Source organism: Triticum urartu, chromosome 5A (assembly GCF_056163025.1).
Source record: "Triticum urartu cultivar PI428250 chromosome 5A, HENAU_Tu73, whole genome shotgun sequence".
NCBI lineage: Eukaryota > Viridiplantae > Streptophyta > Magnoliopsida > Poales > Poaceae > Triticum > Triticum urartu.
This window is the reverse complement of record NC_141877.1, coordinates 116,803,958-116,827,126: the sequence shown is the minus strand read 5'-3', so window position 1 is coordinate 116,827,126 and position 23,169 is coordinate 116,803,958. Positions and strand designations below refer to the sequence as shown.

The window sequence follows — 23,169 nt, the reverse complement described above, 5'->3', positions numbered from 1 at the left end:
AGGAAATTCCAGAAGTTCTCAAGACGTGGTCGCTTTGGCAAATCCTCAAGAAGTGATGACATAAGATCAGATTCCTCATCCCGTGCCTACAAGAAGAGACTTTGCCACAAATGCAAGAAACCCGGTCACTACATTCAAGATTGTCCTTAATGGGAAAAGGAATCAAAGAAGATGAAGTACAAGGATTACAGTTTTGATGATTCAAAGAAGAAGAAGAAATCTTCAAAAGTGCTCTTCATCAAAATCCTCAAGGTCTTCATCCCACAAGAAGAGTAGCTCCAAGAAGGCTCGGGCATTCATTGGCAAGGAAATGGACTCTGAGGCTGAATCTAAAGAAAATGAAGAAGATGAGGCATCTAAGGTGTCAGACTCTGGTGTGGCGCGCCTAGCCCTCGCTACTGTGTTTGTCAGCAAGTCCATCTTCAACTCTGAGGAAAATGACCTCCCCAACACTGCTGACGACGGCGATGATGACTACACTCCTACCTATTGCTTCATGGTAAAAGGTGGAAAGGATGATCAACCCAAAGCTACTAAGTGGGTCCTCGACAGTGGATGTACAAATCACATGAGTGGTGACAGGAACTTATTTATGGACACTGCTTTATCTCCATCGCATCTGAAGCTTATCACCTATGCTAACAAAGGCAAAAACAAGGTATTGGGTCTACGTAAGGTTGCGATCTCAAAGGATCGATACATGGACAAAGTCATGCTTGTCGAGTCCTTAGGGTTCAACCTCATGTCTGTCTCAATGCTTTGTGACCTTGATATGGTTGTTGTCTTTGGCAAGTATCGTTGTGTTGTGATCATGGAAGCTGACAATTCCAAAGTCTTTGAAGGCTTTAGGAGAGGAGATTTGTATATTGTTGATTTCTCTACAGGACCACAACCTGCTACATGTGTACTTGCAAAAGCTTCAGAAGGCTGGCTATGGCATCAACGACTTGGTCATGCTGGCATGAGGAACCTGCACACTCTAGCAAAGAAGAAGCATGTCATTGGCATCGAGGGTGTCAAATTCCTCAAGGACCATCTGTGTGGAGCTTGTGAAGCTGGAAAGATGAGCAAGGCCAAGCATCCCTCAAAGACCATCATGACTACCACTCGTCCATTTGAATTGCTTCACATGGATCTCTTTGGCCCTACTCACTATGCCAAATTTACTAATGCTGCATCTTTATATGGCTTCGTCATAGTTGATGACTATTCTTGTTACACGTGGGTGCATATCATCACATACAAAGCTGAAGTGCAGGAAGTCTTCAAACGATTTTACTCGAGGGCTTCAACTAACTTTGGTGTGAAGATCAAGAACATCAGAAGTGACAATGGAACTGAGTTCAATAATACTAGTCTTGATGACTATCTTTATGACCTTGGTACTACTCACGAGTTATCTGATCCTTATACTCCTCAGCAGAATGGCGTCATGGAGTGCAAGAACATGACTCTGTAGGATTGAAAGTATGTCTAGAGGGGGGGTGATTAGACTACTTGACCAAATAAAGATCTAGCCTTTTCCCAATTTTAGTTCTTGGCAGATTTTAGCAACTTTGAACAAGTCAAGCAATCTCAACACAATTCAAGCAAGCATGCAAAGAGTATATGAGCAGCGAAAAGTAAAGCATGTAACTTGCAAGAATGTAAAGGGAAGGGTTTGGATGATTCAAACGCAATTGGACACACGGATGTTTTGTCATGGTTCCGATAGGTGGTGCTATCGTACATCCACATTGATGGAGACTTCAACCCACGAAAGGTAATGGTTGCATGAGTCCACGGAGGGCTCCACCCACGAAGGGTCCACGAAGAAGCAACCTTGTCTATCCCACCATGGCCATCGCCCACGAAGGACTTGCCCCACTAGCGGTAGATCTTCACAAAGTAGGCGATCTCCTTGCCATTACAAACTCCTTGCTTCAACTCCACAATCTTGTCGGAGGCTCCCAAGTGACACCTAGCCAATCTAGGAGACACCACTCTCCAAGAAGTAACAAATGGTGTGTTGATGATGAACTCCTTGCTCTTGTGCTTCAAATGATAGTCTCCCCAACACTCAACTCTCTCTCACAGGTTATGGATTTGGTGGAAAGAAGATTTGAGTGGAAAGCAACTTGGGGAAGGCTAGAGATCAAGATTCATATGGTAGGAATGGAATATCTTGGTCTCAACACAAGTGTAGGTGGTTCTCTCTCAGAAAATATAGGTTGGAAGTGTAGGTTTGTCCTGATGGCTCTCTCGATGAATGAAGAGGTGGTGGAGGGGTATATATAGCCTCCACACAAAACCTAACCGTTACACATAACTTTCCAAACTCGGTGGGACCGAATGGTTAAACTTGATCGAACCGATTCAGCAAAGCTAGTGACCGTTAGGGTTTTCGGTGGGACCGACATGCAACTCGCTAGGACCGATATGATTAGGGTTAGGGCATAACGTAATCTCGGTGAGACTGATTACACAAACTCTGTGAGACCAATTTTGGTAATAATCTAACCAAAGAGTTGGTCAGGTAAACTCAGTGGGACCGATCGCTTATTTCAGCAAGACCGAAATGTTACGAAGGGAAAACAGAGAGTTTACATTGCAATCTCGGTGGGACTGATCGCTCATCTCCGTGAGACTGAAATGTTACAAAGGGAAACAGAGAGATTACAACCCCATCTCGGTGAGACCGAGATCCCTATCAGTGAGACCGATTTGCCTAGGGTTTTTGGCAGTGGCTATGACATTTGAAACTCGGTGGCGCTAGATAGAAAGAATCGGTGGGGCCGAGTTTGACTTTTGATTTAGGTCATATGTGGATGTGAGAAAGTAGTTGAGGGTTTTGGAGCATATCACTAAGCATTTTGAGCAAGAACCTCATTAAGCAACACCTCATCCCTCCTTGATAGTATTGGCTTTTCCTATAGACTCAATGTGATTTTGGATCACTAAAATAGAAAATGTAGAGTCTTGAGCTTTGAGATTGAGCCAATCCTTTGTCCTTAGCATTTTGAGGGGTCCACTTTTCTCATCCATGCCATGCCAATCATTGAGCTTTCCTAAGATATTAATCTTGAAGTAGCATTAGCTCAATGAGCTATATGTTGTTAGGAATTACCAAAACCACCTAGGGATAGTTGCACTTTCAATCTCCCCCTTTTTGGTAATTGATGACAACATATAGATCAAAGCTTCGACAAATGATAATAAGAGTGAAAAACATTGTCGCTTTGAGAAGTATGTGAAAAGCAAGAGCTCCCCCTAAATTTGTGCATAGTTTAAGATTTGCTTTGGACTGCAAATGCACAAAGAGTTAGGATCATGGGTTACTCTTCCATGTCACATACATCTTGGTGGAGCGCTCAAAATGATAATAATTAAAATACATGCACTCATCACCAAGCAAAGTGAATGATCATATAAAAGGATAATGTCATCCAACAAGCATTAAGGTAGCATATGATCAAACACATGATCATCTAAGCAAGCACAAAGTATAAAGTATCTCAACCAAGCAAACAAACAAAGTTTAACCACCAAACAAAAAGAGAGAATAAAAAGCAACGCTCTCTCTCTCTCGAAGCCTATGATCTATACATTTTCTCCCCCTTTGGCAACAAGTTACCAAAATGTTCATAAAAAATGCAGAGTGCTAGATCGACGCTCAGGCTTGGTCTTCAGGTGGTGGTGTAGACAGAACTCAAAGAACAAAGGCATCAGTCGATGTAGATGGAGCTGGTGGAGTACGTGCTGGAGCCGGTGGCACAAAAGCTATAGCTGGTGCAGATGAAGTAGCTCTGGTGTCTGGAATAGGCACTGCAGCAGACCTCTGACCTCTGGGCACTCTAGCAAAAGCATCAGTGGTTGTCTTGCCTTTCTTCTCCTCCACTTCATCCTGAAGTTTCTCAACGACTGACTGGATCTCAGTGACCTTCACATCTAAGTCAAAGAACTTCTGCTCCATGATCCTCTCCAAACTCTCCTAGTTTTGAGTCAGGGTAGCCAATCCCTTCTCAATCCTCAGGGTGGAGGCAATCAAGTAGCCAAGCTGATCTTGCTTGCTCTTCAGAAGATACTGAGATGCTTCTTCAGTAGTTGGCATCCTTACAGCCTTTTCAGCCTTTGCCTTCTCCTTCTTGGCTTGTGCGTGCACAGAAGATGGTTCATTTTCATCCATCACCACAGTGTTGTCCTCAAAGTCTGGGTAGATGGGCAGGTGCTCCTTGTCTAGCAGATATGTGCCAGTGCCCATCTTGGAGTTGATCAGCTCCTAGATCTGTGGGGCATACCCACAACTCCTCTTATGATATGCAGTTGTCCTCTTTATGGTTTCCATTATTAGGGTCATGACTTTGAACTTCTGTGGGACATCAAAGATGTGAAGCAAGTTAATTGCATGGCCTCTGATCATCTTGTGATCACCTGACTTTGGCAAGAGAGTGTGCCTGAGGATCCAGTTGATAGTTGGCAAGCCTGACAGAAGCTAATGTACAGATCCAAACTTGTGTGTCTCAAGAGCAGCATCTGGGATCTCCTTGTACATGTGTGCCATGGTGTTGTGATCCTTCTTCTTCTTGGCATAGACATCCAAGTCATCTTCACTCTCTTTTGGGGCATTGATCAACTTAGCCCATTCTGCAACTGTGGACTAGTACCTCATACCTTCAGATATCCAGACAATCCTCCCATCTGGGTAGAAGTGAGCCATGGAGTAGAACTGCATGATGAGCTCATCATTCCATTTTGTGAGCTTCTAAGCCACAAACCCATCAACCCCACAAGCCTTGAAGCTGTCATATACACCAGGGAAGTCATCCTCATTTTCCGCAATGAATGACCAATCGACCCATCTCATATCACACACTATGGGCTTCTTGTCAAGCAAGATGGTCTCATAGAAGTCCTGCTGTTCCTTTGTATGGAACCTGTAGTCCACAGCAGTCCTTCTCCTGGTGGCATATGGATCATACTCTCTCCATAGCCTTAGACCAATGTCCTTCCTGACTTTCATGTTCTCTGCAACTGGATGAGCATCATTGTGATCTGGAATTTTTGGCTTCAACTTCCTCAAGACAACAGAATCATCTTCTTCTTCCATTGCAGCTTCAGGCATTGGGGCCTTGTTCTTCTCTGCTGCTGGGATGTTCCTAGTGTTCCTCTTGGGTGCAGTTTTGGGTTTTGGAGCAGCTGGCTTAGGAGTTCCTTTGGGCTTAGATGGAGCAGCCCCTGATCTTATGGCATCTCCCATAAGCTTTTGAGCTTTGGGTGCTGGTGTCGCATCCTCTTCCTCTTCCTCTTCTTCAGAGTCTTTCATGATTGAAGATCACCCAAGCACTCTGGCAGTGGTCTTCTTGACCCTTTCCTTCCTTTTCTTTTCTGCCACAACCTGCTCTTTGGGTGCAGATCCCAAAGTCTCTTGAGTAGATGCTCTGGCTTTAGACATTGGAGCTCTCTTGGCAGGAACCTTTTGCTTCATCCCTGGCTTGGTGGCAGCAGCTGTGCCATATTCCTTTTTGAGCACTTTCCTCTTTGAGGTGGTTTCTTCTTGCTCAGACACATAGTCCTCATCCTCTGACTCTGAGGTTCTTTTCTTGCTGGCCCTTGTGGCAGCCTTTGGCAGATTGCTGGGTGTGCTCCTGCTTCCATCATCTAAGCTGCTAGAGGGACTAGTGCCCTCACTCACGTGAAACTGTTCCTCAGACTTGGTCTGACTGTCACTCTGATCTGACATGATGCAAACACTAACAACAGACATTGTGAATAGATTATAGACGAGGTAGAGTGGATGAGCATCACAAAGTACAGAGGTTTTTGCAAAAGAATGAGTTAAAAACTTAGTTTTAGTTTTCCACAGAAAGCATTTCGGATCTACCAATTTGCAAACTCGATGATACAGAAGCAGCTTTTGGAACCGAAACTAGTGAACTTGGTCAGACCGAGTCATAGTTCGGTGGCACCGAGACTGCTAGGGTTTCACAAAGTGTTGAACTCGGTCACACCGATTTGCAATTCTCGGTCAGACCTAGAATCACATGTGCAATGGCCTGAGCCAAATCGGTGGAACCGATTTCATCAACTCGGTCGGTCCGAGATGGTTTCGGCAGAAACCTAACCCTAAATTTTCAATTCACGACTAAACTACGGAGTGTTTTCGATGGATAGATTGATCTCAATCATGGCAAGATACATGGCAAAGCAATGTGCTGAGGAATCAGAGTTAGAACAGCACAAAGTTCAAGTCCATACCCTAGTTCGGCGATGAACTTGCTACGACGACAACGGCGAAGACGGTCCCATTGACGGCGGCGGAGACCAGCGACAGGAGGCGGCTGACGATGAGGAGGTTGATCCAGAGACCCAGGGAGGCAGAGCAGGCTAAGCGCGGGCGAGGAGGTTCGGAAAGTTTTCCAAAATTTGACCCGTGGATATATATAGCCTGACCCTGTTGATGTGACCAAGTGGAACAACTCGGTGGCACCAAGATTCATAACTGCAAGCAGTTACTGAAACTCGGTGTGACCAAAAAGTTCAAATCGGTTGCACCGAGATTGAGAACCTAGATCGACTTAGTGATCTCGGTATGACCGAAATGGATGAATCGGTCAGACCGAAACACACACAAAAGTTTTGGAAGTTTAAGTCTATGACGAATCGGGGACTCCGAGTGCTCCTCACACAGAGTGGTTCGAATCTGACTTGATCAAACTTTGTGATGCAGCATGAATAGAGTTTGAGACGAGAAAAGCATAGATAGCTAGAGAAGGTTCTTAGGCATCCTTGTCCATCCACTTGGCCAAAACAAAAGTAAACCAATCAATCAAAACAACAAGTGGATGTCCTCGAATGAGTAAATTATGCAACCAACATGCTCACACAATAAAATGACAAATGAAATATGTGGCAAAGCATGCACCAAAAATTCTAGCATCTATGAAGCAATTTGCGATGACTAGGTCATCTATATATGAGTATATTGACTTAGGAGTCAAATGAGAACATTTGATCATAGGTCATACTCATTGTTTAAGCACAAGTGGGGTTACCACCTTTACATAAAGCGTTGTTGTGTTCACACCATTAGAGTTGCTTTAACTCAATTCTTAGAGTAAAGCTCCCCCCTAGATGTGATATCCCCCCTAAGAGGGATGAACTAACCTTGGGTTTTGTCGATGATGACTTCATGTAGGTGTTGAAGATGTGGATGCTCTAAGTTGATGTAGATCATTCGGAGCTATCCTTTGGAGTGAGTTGCACTTTCAATACCTACACGGGTTAGTCCCACAAGGAACAAACAAGGATATCCATAGACATAGAGTGATGCACACACAAGATGATGTCTATGAGAGCATTAGGTTACCTTGTCCCTTGTCTTACCAACAAGAGGGTTTGTGACTCCTTGAACTAGTGCAAGATGTGGAAGTTGATTGCACTTGTTCTTGCCAAAATGATAAGAGTGAAGTATGTTGGCGGAGTCACACTCAAGAACTCTCTAGTTCTTCTTCTTCGGGATCCACACCATCTCGATGGGAATCCTTGGAATTGTAGTTGTACTTGATGAAGTGGAACTTGATGTATTCTTGGGGACCCACTTGACCAAGGCCTTAGGAGCTTCTTCAAATGCATCAATTTCCTCTTGAAGCTTGTCCTTGACTTTTTGCTTGTGGTCTTGTGGTGGAAGATCATCTTGAGCTTGTGTCCCTTTGAAGGAAGTAGGATCATACTTCTCTTGTTGAGGAACAAACTTCATCTTGGGGTATTGATCTTCTTCCCACTCAACTCCATTGGCATTGAACTTTCGTTCAAAACTAGTACCTTGATTCTTCCGGTGCCTTCCTTACTTGCGTACAATTTCCTCGAATTTCTTACTCCCGGCAAGGCCCTTGTAAACACCTTTCTCTATGATTCCCTTCAATAAGCTATTTTATTGCTCAAGTGTAACTTGGCTAAGAGAATCATTAGTGGAATCAAGAGAACTACTAGAAGCAACAACATTGGTTTTAGCATGATTATTGTTACTACTAGAGGAAGAATCCTTCTTGTTCTTGTTGCTAGACTTGACTTGAGACATGTAAGTGGATAAGAGTAAACGCTTGGCAATGTAAAAAGAACTTTTCTTGCGAAGATCATCATTGATTGCCTTTAAGAACTCATGCTCTTGCTCAATATTGAGCTTCTCAAAATGTAGTTTCTCATGAGTCCTTGAAAGTTCTCGATGATCTCCTAAGATAGTTTCATGAGCTAACTTAAGAGTGTTTAGTTCTTTAGTTAGAGACTCAATCTTCTCCTTATCATTGTCATTCTTTTCATCTTGATTAGCATGATTAATTGATGTTTCATCATAGTAGTCATCACTAGAGTTGTCAACAAGTAAATCATCATCACCTAACATGTCATCTTCATCACTATTGAAATCAACATACTCGGGGTGTGATACCTTTGGACCTTTGGCCATGAAGCATCTTCCAATTCCTTCATTTGGTGAATCAAATATGTCGTAGGAGTTGGTTGACAGAAGTGCTACACCGGCAACACCTTCATCTTGAGTATATTCGGAGTCAGAGTGATAGCTTCTCTCGGAGTGACTGTCGGAGTCAGAGCCGGATACCCATTCACCAACATGAGCTTGGTGTCTTTGTTTTGTGTAGCTCCTTGATGACTTGTCCTTCCTTTCCAAATCCTTGCTTCTCCGGGAGGGTCTTCGTTCATAACGATCATCCCTACTCCTTCTCTCCCTCGATGGTGATTCTTCCCTTCTACTTCTTTTGGGAGCATCTTCTCTTCTCTTGTGGGGAGCCGTACACTCATTAGTGTCCGGGTCTTCAACAATTGTAGCAGTTTCGCTCTCGACTAGAAGATCTTTTGTCATTGTAGGACCTTGACTTGGAACTTCTCTCTTTGCTTCTATTCTTGTAGAACTTATTAAAGTTCTTCACCATTAGGCTCAATTCTCCATTGAAGGTTTGTTTCTCACTTGATGATGTGGGAGCTTCACATGAGGCTTTGTAAGCACCACTTGACTTGTTATGGAGCTCCTCCTTATCCTTGAGTGACATCTCATGAGCAACAATTCTGCCAATGACTTCCATTAGCTTGAGATCTTTGTAATTTGGCATCATTTGGATCAATGTGCATACGGTATCGTATTTTCCATCCAAGGCTCTTAGGATCTTCTTGATGATGAATTTGTCGGTCATCTCTTCACTTCCTAAGCCGGCAATCTCATTTGTGATAAGAGCAAGCCTAGAGTACATTTCAGTGACACCTTCACCATCCTTCATTTTGAACTTGTCAAGTTGACTTTGAAGCACATCCAACTTGGATTCCTTGATGGAGTCGGTACCTTCGTGCATATCAATCAAAGTATCCCAAATTTCCTTTGCATTCTCAAGACGACTGATTTTGTTGAATTCTTCGGGGCACAATCCGTTGAAGAGGATATCACAAGCTTGAGCATTGTATTGCAGCATCTTCAACTCTTCTACGGTAGCTTCACGATTCGGTTCTCTCCCATCAAACAATTCACCTTGCAAGCCAACACACACAATAGCCCAAACGGCGGGGTTATGTCCAAGAATATGCATTTTCATTTTATGCTTCCAACTAGCAAAATTAGTACCATCAAAGTAAGGACCTCTACGGTGGTAATTTCCCTCGCTAGACGCCATACTCTCCTAGGTTGTGAAACCAAGGCTATGACTTCCAGAAGCTATGAAAATTAAGGCAAATGGAGACCAAAGCTCTGATACCACTTGTAGGATCGAAAGTATGTCTAGAGGGGGGGTGATTAGACTACTTGACCAAATAAAAATCTAGCCTTTTCCCAATTTTAGTTCTTGGCAGATTTTAGCAACTTTGAGCAAGTCAAGCAATCTTAACACAATTCAAGCAAGCATACAAAGAGTATATGAGTAGCGGAAAGTAAATCATGTAACTTGAAAGAATGTAAAGGGAAGGGTTTGGAGGATTCAAACGCAATTGGAGACACGAATGTTTTGTCGAGGTTCCGATAGGTGGTGCTATCGTGCATCCACGTTGATGGAGACTTCAAGCCACGAAGGGTAACGGTTGCGCGAGTCCACGGAGGGCTCGACCCACGAAGGGTCCACGAAGAAGCAACCTTGTCAATCCCACCATGGCCATCACCCACGAAGGACTTGCCTCACTAGCGGTAGATCTTCATGAAGTAGGCGATCTCCTTGCCCTTACAAACTCCTTGGTTCAACTCCACAATCTTGTCGAAGGCTCCCAAGTGACACCTAGCCAATCTAGGAGACACCACTCTCCAAGAAGTAACAAATGGTGTGTTGATGATGAACTCCTTGCTCTTGTGCTTCAAATGATAGTCTCCCCAACACTCAACTCTCTCCCACAGCATATTGATTTGGTGGAAAGAAGATTTGAGTGGAAAGCAACTTGGGGAAGGCTAGAGATCAAGATTCATATGGTAGGAATGGAATATCTTGGTCTCAACACAAGTGTAGGTGGTTCTCTCTCAGAAAATATAGGTTGGAAGTGTAGGTTTGTTCTGATGGCTCTCTCCACGAATGAGGAGGTGGTGGAGGGGTATATATAGCCTCCACACAAAATCTAACAGTTACACATAACTTTCCAAACTCGGTGGGACCGAATGGTTAAACTTGGTCGGACCGATTCAGCAAAGCTAGTGACTGTTAGGGTTTTCGGTGGGACCGATATGCAACTCGGTAGGACCGATATGGTTAGGGTTAGGGCATAATGTAATCTCGGTGAGACTGATTACACAAACTCGGTGAGACCGATTTTGGTAATAAGCTAACCAAAGAGTTGGTCAGGTAAACTCGGTGGGACCGATCGCTCATTTCAGTGAGACCGAAACGTTACGAAGGGAAAACAGAGAGTTTACATTGCAATCTCAGTGGGACCGATCGCTCATCTCGGTGAGACCGAAATGTTACGAAGGGAAACAAAGGGATTACAACCCCACCTCGGTGAGACCGAGATCCCTATCGGTGAGACCGATTTGCCTAGGGTTTGTGGCAGTGGCTATGACATTTGAACTCGGTGGCGCCTGATAGAAAGAATCGGTGGGGCCGAATTTTACTTTTGGTTTAGGTCATATGTGGATGTGAGAAAGTAGTTGAGGGTTTTGGAGCATATCACTAAGAATTTTGAGCAAGAACCTCATTAAGCAACACCTCATCCCTCCTTGATAGTATTGGCTTTTCCTATAGACTCAATGTGATCTTGGATCACTAAAATAGAAAATGTAGATTCTTGAGCTTTGAGATTGAGCCAATCCTTTGTCCTTAGCATTTTGAGGGGTCCACTTTTCTCATCCATGCCATGCCAATCATTGAGCTTTCCTGAGATATTAATCTTGAAGTAGCATTAGCTCAGTGAGCTATATGTTGTTAGGAATTACCAAAACCACCTAGGTATAGTTGCACTTTCAGACTCTTGTTGAGATGGCTTGCACTATGCTTGATGAAGACAACACGCCTCCTCGTTTCTGGCCCGAGGCAATTGATACTGCGTGCCACATCATCAATAGGGTATATGTTCTCAAAATCTTCAAAAAGACCTCATATGAACTCCTTACTGACAAGAAACCCAATGTGAGTTATTTCAAAGTCTTCAGTGCTAAATGTTGTATTAGAGATCCTCATCACAATTCTAAATTTGCACCGGAAGCACATGAAGGTTTTATGCTTGGTTATGGAAAGGACTCACACACCTACAGAGTCTTCAACACCTATCACCACAAGGTTGTTAAGACTGTAGATGTGCGGTTCGATGAAAGTAATGCCTCACAAAGAGAGCACCTACCTCCTGTGCTAGATGAAATACCACCTAAGGAATCCATCAAGTTCAAGGCTACCGAGGATGTCATTCCTCCCGAAGAATCTGCTGAAGAAGTCATTCCTGATCGTGAAGAACATCATGTTGCTGCACCTGAGGAAAATGGCTTTGAAGAAAATGCTGAGCCCCCTCAATGTCGTCAACTTGTTCATCCTCGCGTTGCAAATGAAGTGCAGATTGAGAGAATCATTGATGACATCAAAGCACCAGGTCCTCTCACATGCTCAAAAGCTTCACATTTTTCTAACTTTTGTGGGCACTTTGCTTTTGTCTCTATGACAGAGCCCACTAAGGTAGATGAAGCATTTCTGGAGCCTGAGTGGATTCAAGCAATGCAAGAAGAATCACATCAGTTCGAGCTCAACAATGTGTGGGAACTTGTTAGGTGACCAGACCCACGCAAGCACAATATCATCGGCACCAAATGGATCTACCGCAACAAGCAAGATGAAAATGGCCTTATGGTGAGGAATAAGGCACGACTTGTAGCTCAAGGCTACACACAGGTCGAGGGAATTGATTTCGATGAAACTTTTGCACCTGTTGCTAGACTTGAGGCTATTCGCATATTACTTGCTTATGCTGACCACCATAATATCATCCTATATCAAATGGATGTGGAAAGTGCATTCCTCAATGGTAAGCTTGAGGAAGAAGTATATGTTGCTCAACCCCTAGGTTTTGACGATATAAAGCATCCTGACAAAGTCTTCAGACTCAATAAGGCCCTCTATGGCCTCAAGTAGGCCCCTCGGGCGTGGTATGATACTTTGAAGTAATTCCTCATGAAGAAAGGCTTCAAACCCGGTTCACTTGACCCAACTCTTTTCACCAAAACCTATGATGATGAATTATTCGTGTGCCAAATATATGTTGATGATATCATCTTCGGCTGTACTGACCAACGTTACAGTGATGAATTTGCCTATATGATGAGTGGAGAATATCAAATGTCTATGATGGGAGAATTGAAATTCTTCTTAGGTCTTCAGATTCGTCGACAACGCAACGACATCTTCATATCTCAGGAGAAATACCACAAGGATGTATTGAGGAAATTCGGCATGCAAGATTGCAAAGGCGTCAAAGTCCCTATGCCCACAAATAGCCATTTATGCACTGATGAAAATGGTATTGACTTCGATCAAAAGGTATACCGCTCCATGATTGACTCTTGATTGTATTTCTGTGCATCTAGGCCAAATATTATGCTTAGTGTTAGCATGTGTTCCCGTTTTCAAGCTACACCAAAGGAATCACACCATAAGGCCGTGAAGCATATTCTTCGATATCTAGCTCACACTCCAACACTTGGATTATGGTATCCCAAGGGCCCAACTTTCGATATCATTGGATATTCAGACTCTGACTATGTTGGTGATCGTGTGGACCGCAAGTCAACATCAAGCACATGCCATTACCTTGGACGATCTTTGGTATGTTGGTCCTCGAAGAAACAGAACTCCATATCACTCTCTACTACTGAAGTTGAGTACATAGCTGCTGGTTTGTGCTATGCTCAATTGCTATGGATGAAGCAAACCCTCAAGGACTATGACATCAATGTGAAAAATGTGCCTCTCTACTATGACAATGAGAGTGCCATCAAGATTGCTCATAACCCAGTTCAACACTCGAAGACAAAGCACATTCATATTCGTCATCATTTTCTTCATGATCATGTGTTGAAGGGCGAGATCTCTATCGCGGTCTTGTAGTGAATGTGCCCGACTGGGGTCTTGCACACAGGTTTTTGGTGGGGACCACCGTCCAGGGGAATGAGATCTTCCAAGTACAGTTTGATGTAGCGTCCAGTACAACCACATGCTACTATGGGCTCTGGCTTAGCTTAGTACTAACGGGAAACCCTTACCTCAGGACCGCCATCGGAGAGGGGCTTTCATTGCCTAAGTCGCGGGCGGCTTGGTCAAGTATAGGGGGCTGTTACGGAAAGGCTTCATCACAATCTCCTCCTAGTCGTACACCCAAGTGTGTAACGGTAAACGGGGTTGGTTGTGTCATGTGGGGAACGTGTACGACCTCTGTAGAGGGCTTAACCTAATCGATTAGCCGTGCCCCCGGTTACAGGCAGTTTGAGCAAGTGAAGACTTGGACTAAAGAAGAATCTCCCCTCTCCTTTCCAAAAATCTATTTTAAGGGTTAAAGTTGAGGAATAAGCATAGTGAATGTGTTTCACTTCAACCTTATGTATGTTTTAAAACTATTTTGGAGACTGAGCACTGGTGCGTATATCCAAGTGTCTCACTCCTACTTTTATACTAAAAACTATTTCTATTCCAAAAGTAGTTTATAAAATTTAGTATAGGAGAAAATTGGCTTTACACAAATGAAACATCCACAATACTTACCCTGCATATATATTCTGTTAAACTTTCCTTTGCAACTCGCGAGTACATTCCATGTACTCACCTACACCTGTCATGTGCAGATCTTGACAGATTAAGAGACGATAGGGTTATGGTCTACACTCAACGAGCCCAGTGGCGTTGATGGAGACTAACTTAGTGACTACGTATAATTCCGCTGTATTATCTGCCAGCTTGAGCTGTGCCTAAGGTATGATTGATATATATCTGGATCTACCGTTGTAGTAGAATCATGTATGTCTTACTGATATTCATTTTTGTTACTGTGTGTGCTAGCTATGATCCAGGGATAGCACAGTAAGCACAGAGACTTGGATTCTACCAAATCTGGGTCGCTACAAAATGGTATTAGAGCATACGTTGACTATAGGACGTGACCCTAGAAATGGTTTAGAAATAGGAAGACCATGATAGGAACAACAATTATTTTTGGTATTACTAAAACTGCAATTCTCGTACCTTTTGTTCTCTATACTAAGTCTCTCCTATTTCAAACATGTAGATGGAACATTGTGACTTGAGCCAGGCATCCATATTTTAAGGTTGGTTCAGACACTAAGACTTCGATTGCATCATGGCACCATTTGGAGGGAAGAAGCTACTGGAATGCCAAACATTACCATTTATGGACGTTCAAAGATGGAGAACATGATCTTCTTCAAAACTCATCCAACTCTTGAGGGAGTTGTGATTGCTGCCGTACATGGCATAATAGCACGTCTATGCGGACGTTATCACCAGGCGCTAGGAGGCACCTTCTTTTGTGATTTGGGGTGGAAGAGATCACTGGCGAACCTGGTAGGATCAAGGAAGGTCACAAGAGAAAACTCAACGATATGTGAATTATAATCTGGATTTAGAAAGGTATATCAAAGGTCTTCAACTAGAGCATTCCGAAGATTTGCAGAAGATAGAGGCCATGAAGGAAGTTAGAACCCTCCTAGAGCAGAAGGTGGGGATAATGCGAGAATATTTGGAGGAAAACAAAGACGAAGTCCAGGCTCAAGAGACAAAAATCAAGAAACTACAGAAGGAATTATGGGAAGAAAAAGGCTCGAAATAAGAAACTCAAGCTAGAGAACAGGGTTCTAAAAGGAGAAAAGGCTAAAGAAGAGGATTTCTCAGTCAACTCCTCTGATGACAACAGCAATATCTCCCTCAGCAGCATCAACCTGGATGCTGAATCTAGAACTTAAGACCACCATGCATGTAATAAAGGAGGAACGCTTGCGATTAGTGTACTCGACCATGCAGAAGCTATGTGGATGGCGGTACATAGGATTTATTGAATAAAATATATGTTGTGGATTTGGAGTTTTATTGGATTTTTTTCTTTCGTTGTTTTAACTGTTGTGGTCATTTGAGTTGCGTGATTTAAAAACTTGCATTATTAGGATACGAACTCCGTAGGTTTGTATTATTTATTTAACCCTAAGAGGTGGAGTTATGGATGATTAACAAAAGACCTTCATATGGGAGAAATGCATTGAAGACTTTCGAGAACTGAAGGATTGAAGACTTCATGACGAAACTATAGTAAACGAGCCCATTACAAACATTGAGATAGGAGTTGGTTGTTGATTGTGGCGTGTGTGTGTCCATCTCTTTTCCTTCCTAAGCTCTGTCTCACCTAGACCAAAAACTTGAACCATGGACGAACTAACCACTAAACTTTTCCTCGTGGAAACAACCACATTTCTTTGAAGGAGATACATACCTTTTGTTTTGAACTCTACCTTTCCTTTTCACCTGCAAATGGCAACCATTTACGAGTCATTCCACAAGGGCCCAGAAATGATCATGACTTTGACTAGTGACCATGATTTTCCAAAAATCCTGAAGGATATGATGGGACATATTCACCTTGAAGGAGATGCAATCTACAAGGGTTATCCTTTCATTGAAAATGGAGTGGAACTTTGGTACGTGGAAGTACACATCTTTCATGAAAAAAGAGTTTGTCCAAAGACTACTAGGAAATACTTTTTCATTTCCCGAGTACCTCGAACCACCTTCTTCGACTCTGTTCGTGAAGCTGCCATGGAAGCCATACGTTAGATTGGGCAAATCCTTGAAGCCAGACTCCGTCATGCCCAAGAGTACTTGAGGGAAGTATATGCTGAGCTGATGGACATGAAGTTCATGGCCGCCACGAAGAAACAAAGGATAATGACTTCAAGGATTACATCGCACGATTTCAGTTGGACTAAAGCTTCTCAAGGAGAACAAATGAATAAGGTTGGAGGATAAATGCTTGACCATACCAATCTATGTGGATGGCAGCACTAGTAATAAGCTATATTTTTGAACTTGAAGTTGTAAGAGAGGTAAAAGGATGTAATAAGGATTTTATGTGCAAGGAGTATGATTATCATTCCTACTCGAATAAACCACCTGCGTAGGATCAATGTCATCGAAAAGCGTTTTACTAGTTTGCAGGTGAAGACCTCTTAAGGAGGAGTGAGAAAGACCAAGTGTTAGAACACGCGATTTACTTATCTGCATATGAGGAAATGATTTGAGTACGGGATGGATTGGCCCCCATACTGGAGACTCTTATTATATACTTTTGTATGTTTTATTGGTAAATCAGTGAGACTTGAAACTCTAGTAGAGTGTTGTTGAGACAAGCCTATCACCATAGAATGGTACGATGTATTACCCTTATAGGTAGGCAACCCTGCCTAACGTAGATTGAACGGTGAGAAATAAACACGAAGATCTTCAAAGAATTCCATCAGAAGCCATCGACCGCCATGAGAGTTTCCATAGGTAGTTTTTGAATTTGTGGATTTTGAGAAGACTTTCTTTTGAGGGAAAGCTCGGTTCTGACTACAGAATCTTTATGAAGAACTACCAAGGAATGAAAAAATTGTGGAAATCCTCTCAAGTTTGTTCTTAAGGGTGGTAGCACCCGAACACCCTAGAATGATAATTGGGTCACACAAGAAATCATCAAAGATCCAGAATGGTGACAAAAGCCCCGAATATAGGCATGCTGAAGAACTGGAATACACAACATTAAATTAATAGAAGACATTCTCTCAAGACTGGAGGAAAAAAGGATAAACTGCAAACCTGTATATTATATGACCAAACCCCGGGGAAGTAACCCAAGGAACCCAAACCCTAACCTATTTCTTGCTAGCCCCTGCAAATCTTGAGGACGAGATTTCTTTTAAGGGTGGTAGTTTGTAACATCCCAAAATTTTCCAAATTTTGGAATGTTAATAATAAGATATTAATGAGTGAATTGCTATGATTGTCATGGAAAATTAAAACCTTTTGATTCTTGTTTCAAATATTTCATTCAATTGCTTTTCTTTTGGACACCTATGAAATATTTTGAAACCACGTATAAAAATGGAGTGGGAATAAAATGACTTTCTCAAAAATGTGGCGAATAAATATTTCATTTGAAGTTCTTTGACTTTTGGGAGTTCCATTTGAATTGGGTCTTATTTGGAGCTTTAATGCCATTTAAATATTTCCAAATTACACAAATAAAAATAAATGTGAGAGGAGATAATATGACTTCTTCAAAACTATTATTGGGAAATATTAAATATTTCTTGTTAGTCATTTGGGTATTCGTAAAACCCTCACACATATGTTGGGGAAATTATGAAGCCCGTAATGCAATATTAAAACAAGTTTGTGCACGAAAATAAGTTTATTGAATTCTGAACTTAATGGGCGTAGAATTGAAATAATAAATAGGTAAACACAAACATTTTAATTCCTGTTATAATTAAACTTCTTGCACACACGCACACAAAATATAGTTTATTAGTCCTAAAACTAATTGGGCTAGACCCAACCAGCTACAACAGCCCAGCTCCTCACGTACACGTACAGGAGGTCTTCTTCCTCCCCACGTTCACCCCACAGAAGCCGCCATGGCGTACAGCGGCGGCGCCCAACGCTTCCCTTCCCTCCCCCCGCACCCGTTGACCTCCTGAATCGGTTCCTCTCGTCTCCCATGACCCCTCACCTCTATTAGTGTGCCCTAATTTCCCCATTAATGGCCATTAGCAGCACAAGTAACAGCCGCCATTAACACCCATGAAACCGACGACGCTCCACTCGATTCTGACCTCCCCCTCTCCTATAAATTGTACCCATAGGTGAACCTCACAGTCCTCATCCCCTCCCAAGAAAACCCCTCTCTACCTCGTCCTCCTCTGTGAGCAATTGCTCGTCGGAGTTCGGCAGCTCCGGCGGCGGCTCCACGCTGCCACGGGACAAGGCCGAGCCCGTGACCTTATCCAACGGACTCTCCTTGCCGAGCTCTTGCCGTTTGGGGACCTTCTTCCACAACTCCGGCGACAACTCCAGCAAGCCTCCTCTAAAATTCCGTAAGTCATTTTTCAGAAAAATATCTAAACTTCAGAAATTTGTATCTCCCAAACCGTATGTCTGATTTCGACAAATAAGATATCCCCAGATTCGTTGGAACCTGTAGTTTTTTATGAAATTATAAAATTTCACTTATGAGGAAATTAAAATTTAGTTTTGATTTAAATACAAATTTGAGTAATTTTGCTATATCTTTTATTCTGTAAACCATATAAAAATGTTTTATATATGGAAGTTGGACGTTAGGACCTAACCTTTCTGTTGGACTAATGGATTAGTTTTCCAACATAGTTTAGATGCTGTTTTATCATCAACACCTTGGTTTGACCTTCTTGGATCATCATTTAATAACTTAGTTAAAGTAAAATTTGACTATAGGGTAAAACTCTTAGATTGATCCTAGGAAACCTCTCTGGACATTGGATATCACCACAAAACTTTGAAGTTACAAGATTAAGGATTTAATCCTTTTATCTTGAAACTTATGCCACGCCAGTTTTATTTAACCCAAGTCAAATATTCCGAATAATCTCATGATAGAATTTGTTGTAAGAACTTGTCTCACAACCCATCTTCTATATCAAACCAAGATCTTCACCTAGTATCATTTCCAACCCTAGAATATTACTATGTCATATTTTCTTCCAAGACCATACCTGATTCTATATCAACCCTAACCGAGCCCTAGAAATTATGATAGTGGCAATCGAATAATTTGTGTTGTTATTTGGATTTTCATTTCGATGTTATTTGTGTGTTGAATGCTTGCTTGAATCATTGTTATGTGAATGTGGATATGCCGAGTGTCTTACTTGAGTTATTTATCGTGTTAGATTGCGACGAGTGCGAAACTGAATTCTACGAGGAGGTAGAACCTTGTGACTAAGAAACCGAAGGCAAGCTGCAAATTGATCATGCTTCGACCTATATTTTCATACTATGCATAACTCTTTAAATTTTAATACTATGCATGTTTTATAAAAGTTTTGCAAAGTATTATATTTAGCTAGAGCCATAGGTTCAAGACTCACCATTGGCCACGCTTGCACAAAATGGGTGGAGCGAAAACCAAACTTGTTTTAAACCTTAAACTTGCTTTCTTTGGAGCAAAGTTTGAGAAAATCTTTTTAAAACAAAATTATATATTGTTTTACTTCTATTCCCTGGGCAGGATGGTATGACGGGAGCGTCTAAAAGTGATTGCGCCCATCGGGGTCTTGCAGTGAATGCGCCCGACTGGGGTCTTGCACATAGGTTTTTGGTGGGGACCGCCGTCCAGGGGAATGAGATCTTCCAAGTACAGTTTGATGTAGCTTCCAGTATAGCCACATGCTACTATGGGCGCTGGCTTAGCTTAGTACTAATGGGAATCCCTTACCTCAGGACCGCCATTGGAGAGGGGCTTTCATTGCCTAAGTTGCGGGCGGCTTGGTCAGGTATATGGGGCTGTTACGGAAAGGCTTCATCAAAATATCCTCCTAGTCATACACCCAAGTGTGTAATGGTAAACGGTGTTGGTTGTGTCATGTGGGGAACATGTACGACCTTTGTAGAGGGTTTAACCTAATCGATTAGTCATGCCCCTGGTTATAGGCAATTTGAGAAACTGAAGACTTGGACTGAAGAAGAATCTCCCCTCTCCTTTCCAAAAATCTATTTTAAGGGTTAAAGTTGAGAAATGAGCACAGTGAATGTGTTTCACTTCAACCTTATGTATGTTTTAAAACTATTTTGGAGACTGAGCACTGGTGTGTATATCCAAGTGTCTCACTCCTACTTTTTATACTAAAACTATTTCTATTCCAAAAGTAGTTTATAAAATTTAGTATAGGAGAAAATTGGCTTTACGCAAATGAAACCTCCACAATACTTACCCTGCATATATATTCTGTTAAACTTTCCTTTGCAACTTGCGAGTACATTCCACGTACTCACCTACACCTGTCATGTGCAGGTCTTGACAGATTAAGAGACGATAGGGTTATGGTCTACACTGAATGAGCCCAGTGGCGTTGATGGAGCCTAACTTAGTGACTACATATAATTCCGTTGTATTATCTGCTAGCTTGAGCTGTGCCTAAGGTATGATTGATATATATCTGGATCTACCGTTGTAGTAGAATCATTTATGTCTTACTGATATTCATTTTTGTTACTGTGTGTGCTAGCTATGATCCAGGGATAGCATAGTAAGCACTGAGACTTGGATTCTACCAAATTCAGGTTGCTACACGTTCAAAGTCTTCACTGTGTCCTTGCCACCTGGAGAATTTGCGAATGAAACATTAAAACTTTCTTATCTAAAATTTCAGCCTTTGCCGGCTAAACCGTTCCACATCCCATGATAGGATTTATCTATTCACCCATGATCTCCCATGATCGCCACTGCTCTGTATGTGGGTGACAGATGTCACTAGGATGAGAAGAGTCAGGGGCACGTTCGTCCATTTTCCTCGGACAAGCAGTTTTTCACCTCGGCTATATATACCCCTCACCTCCTCAGGCTGCATTTACCCTGCTCGACCTCACTTCCCTCGCTCGAGCTTCCTGACCTAGCGCCGCCGCTACTTCCATCGTCACCGGTGAGGAAGAGCTTCATTGCCTCGACCTCGTTGCCGTCGTACTCGCGCCGGCCGTGGATTTCTTCACTCCGCCGTAGTTGTCTTCCTCTGCCAAGTTAGGGTGTGGAATATCTAGACTGAGGAACTTCCAATCTACTACTCCTAGTTTGTCGTGTTCTTACTCAAGGTAATTAAAAGTTACTTTTACTGCTCTTTTTGATTTTGATGATTTCTACAAAATCTTCAAAAGGTGTTTATTCTTCAACTTCCAAACTTTAAACACCTCACATGCATATGCTCTTGATCCATTTCTCTTAAGCAACATTTTTCTTCAAGATTCCTCAATTGTGTGGATTTTCAATCTAGACAACCCTGGAACCTAAGTCAAAAAGCGCTTAGTGAAGTTCCACAAGACACCACTGGTCAAATTCCCCAAACTTGTTCTTTTTGCAAAAAAATCTGAGAACGCACATGACCTCTCCAAATTCTTCGCACCTATACTCTGTTCATAGGTACTCATGTCCGCTGCTGAATCACTAGGTTCTCATCAACTTAACTCATTTGCAGTGTTCCTTGAAGAAAAATTGCATACTTCTTTAGAGAACTCAATCGTTCAAAATCCTCAGCTGAAGAATATGGTAGATGGCAAGAAACCACAGAGGGAGGGAAGAAATTGGAAGTCAACAGTGCTTTTGAAATCCCTGAAGACATCTATGGAGGGTGCTGCACACCCCCTGAGGAAACAAAGAATGAGCGTAAAGTGCGCATTCGGAAGATTGAGAGGAGATGGGCCAAAGGATGGAGGGAATATCGCTATGTCACTCCAAAGTACATGAAGAAATTAGCTCTTCACCCTCCATGCCTAAGACCTCCACTGGCACTTGGCCAAATAGTTGATCCCACCAGCCTCAAGCGCGGTGAGGACTATCCTGATGAATGGCCAAAATGGCAAGCCAAGCTAGCCAGAATGGCAAAGGTAGCAGCGGGGAAATTTAATGATGACTCTGCTACTGCCACAGCTGAGGCCTCTGCTAGCAAGCATAGGAAGGCCAAGGCCAATAAACCAGCTCACAAGCCCAGTTCTTCCGCAATGCCCTCACAGCCCAGCTCATCCATGCCCTCACGGCAAATTCCTCACGCTGCTCTAGTTCCTCAAGTTGCAAAGCCCTATGCTCCTCCGGCAAAGTCTTATGCACCTGTGCATCTCGCCTCGTGTCAAAGGACCAAAGGCATCTCAATTTCCCCAGGAGCCTCTGCAAGTTCTTCAGCTCCCCCGCAATCCTCAACTGGCCCACCTTGCTGAAGACAAAGGCTACTACTGGACGAGGCTCAAGACTAAGTCCTCATAAGAAGCAGGTTGCCTTTCATGTACCGTCCAGTGATGACGAAGCTGATGATGAAGAACTCGCTGAAATCATCAGAGATGGACAACAACGGGCCGCTAGAGCCAAAGGCACCAATGTGCCTCTTCTATTGGATCCCAAGCTGATCCTTGAGTGCATTGATCTCTGGCATAAGGACCCCAACACACCTATGCCTGACTTCAAGCTCACTCCTAGCCAAAGTCACATGCTAAGCGCCTTCATCAGTGAAGAAAAATGGAAATTCAAGAAGGCCAGACAGCTGAAGAAAGCTTAGTACAAGAAGGAGCGTTTTCTGAAGAAGAATGTTGTCAAGATGACAACTGATGAACTTGTTGCTATACAGTGTGAGATCAAACGACTCAGTGATGAATTTAGCACCTATCATGCAGATTGGCTTGGAGCCAGAGTCAGATTTGTGAGACTGGCTGAAGGATTCACCTCAAATGTTGCTACCCCAACGCAACATGAATCTCCTCAGGCTGAAGCATCTGCTCAGCCCACTGAAGAACATGCCAGCACCGCTGTTGAAAATCAGGCTACTGATGAAACTGCAAATACCAGGGCTGATGAAGTTATTCCGGCCACTGATGAGATTGCCAGGGCAACCACTAGTGTTGTGCCTAAAGAACAAGCCAGGCCAGCTGAAGCATCTGTCGCTGCACCTGAAGAAAC

At 42.8% G+C, this 23,169-nt stretch overlaps 1 pseudogene; it reads left to right on the top strand.

Moving 5' to 3' along the window:
• The first annotated feature begins 310 nt into the window (after positions 1–310).
• LOC147970509 (uncharacterized) lies at positions 311–15,409 on the top strand (annotated as a pseudogene).
• Positions 15,410–23,169: the final 7,760 nt, after the last annotated feature.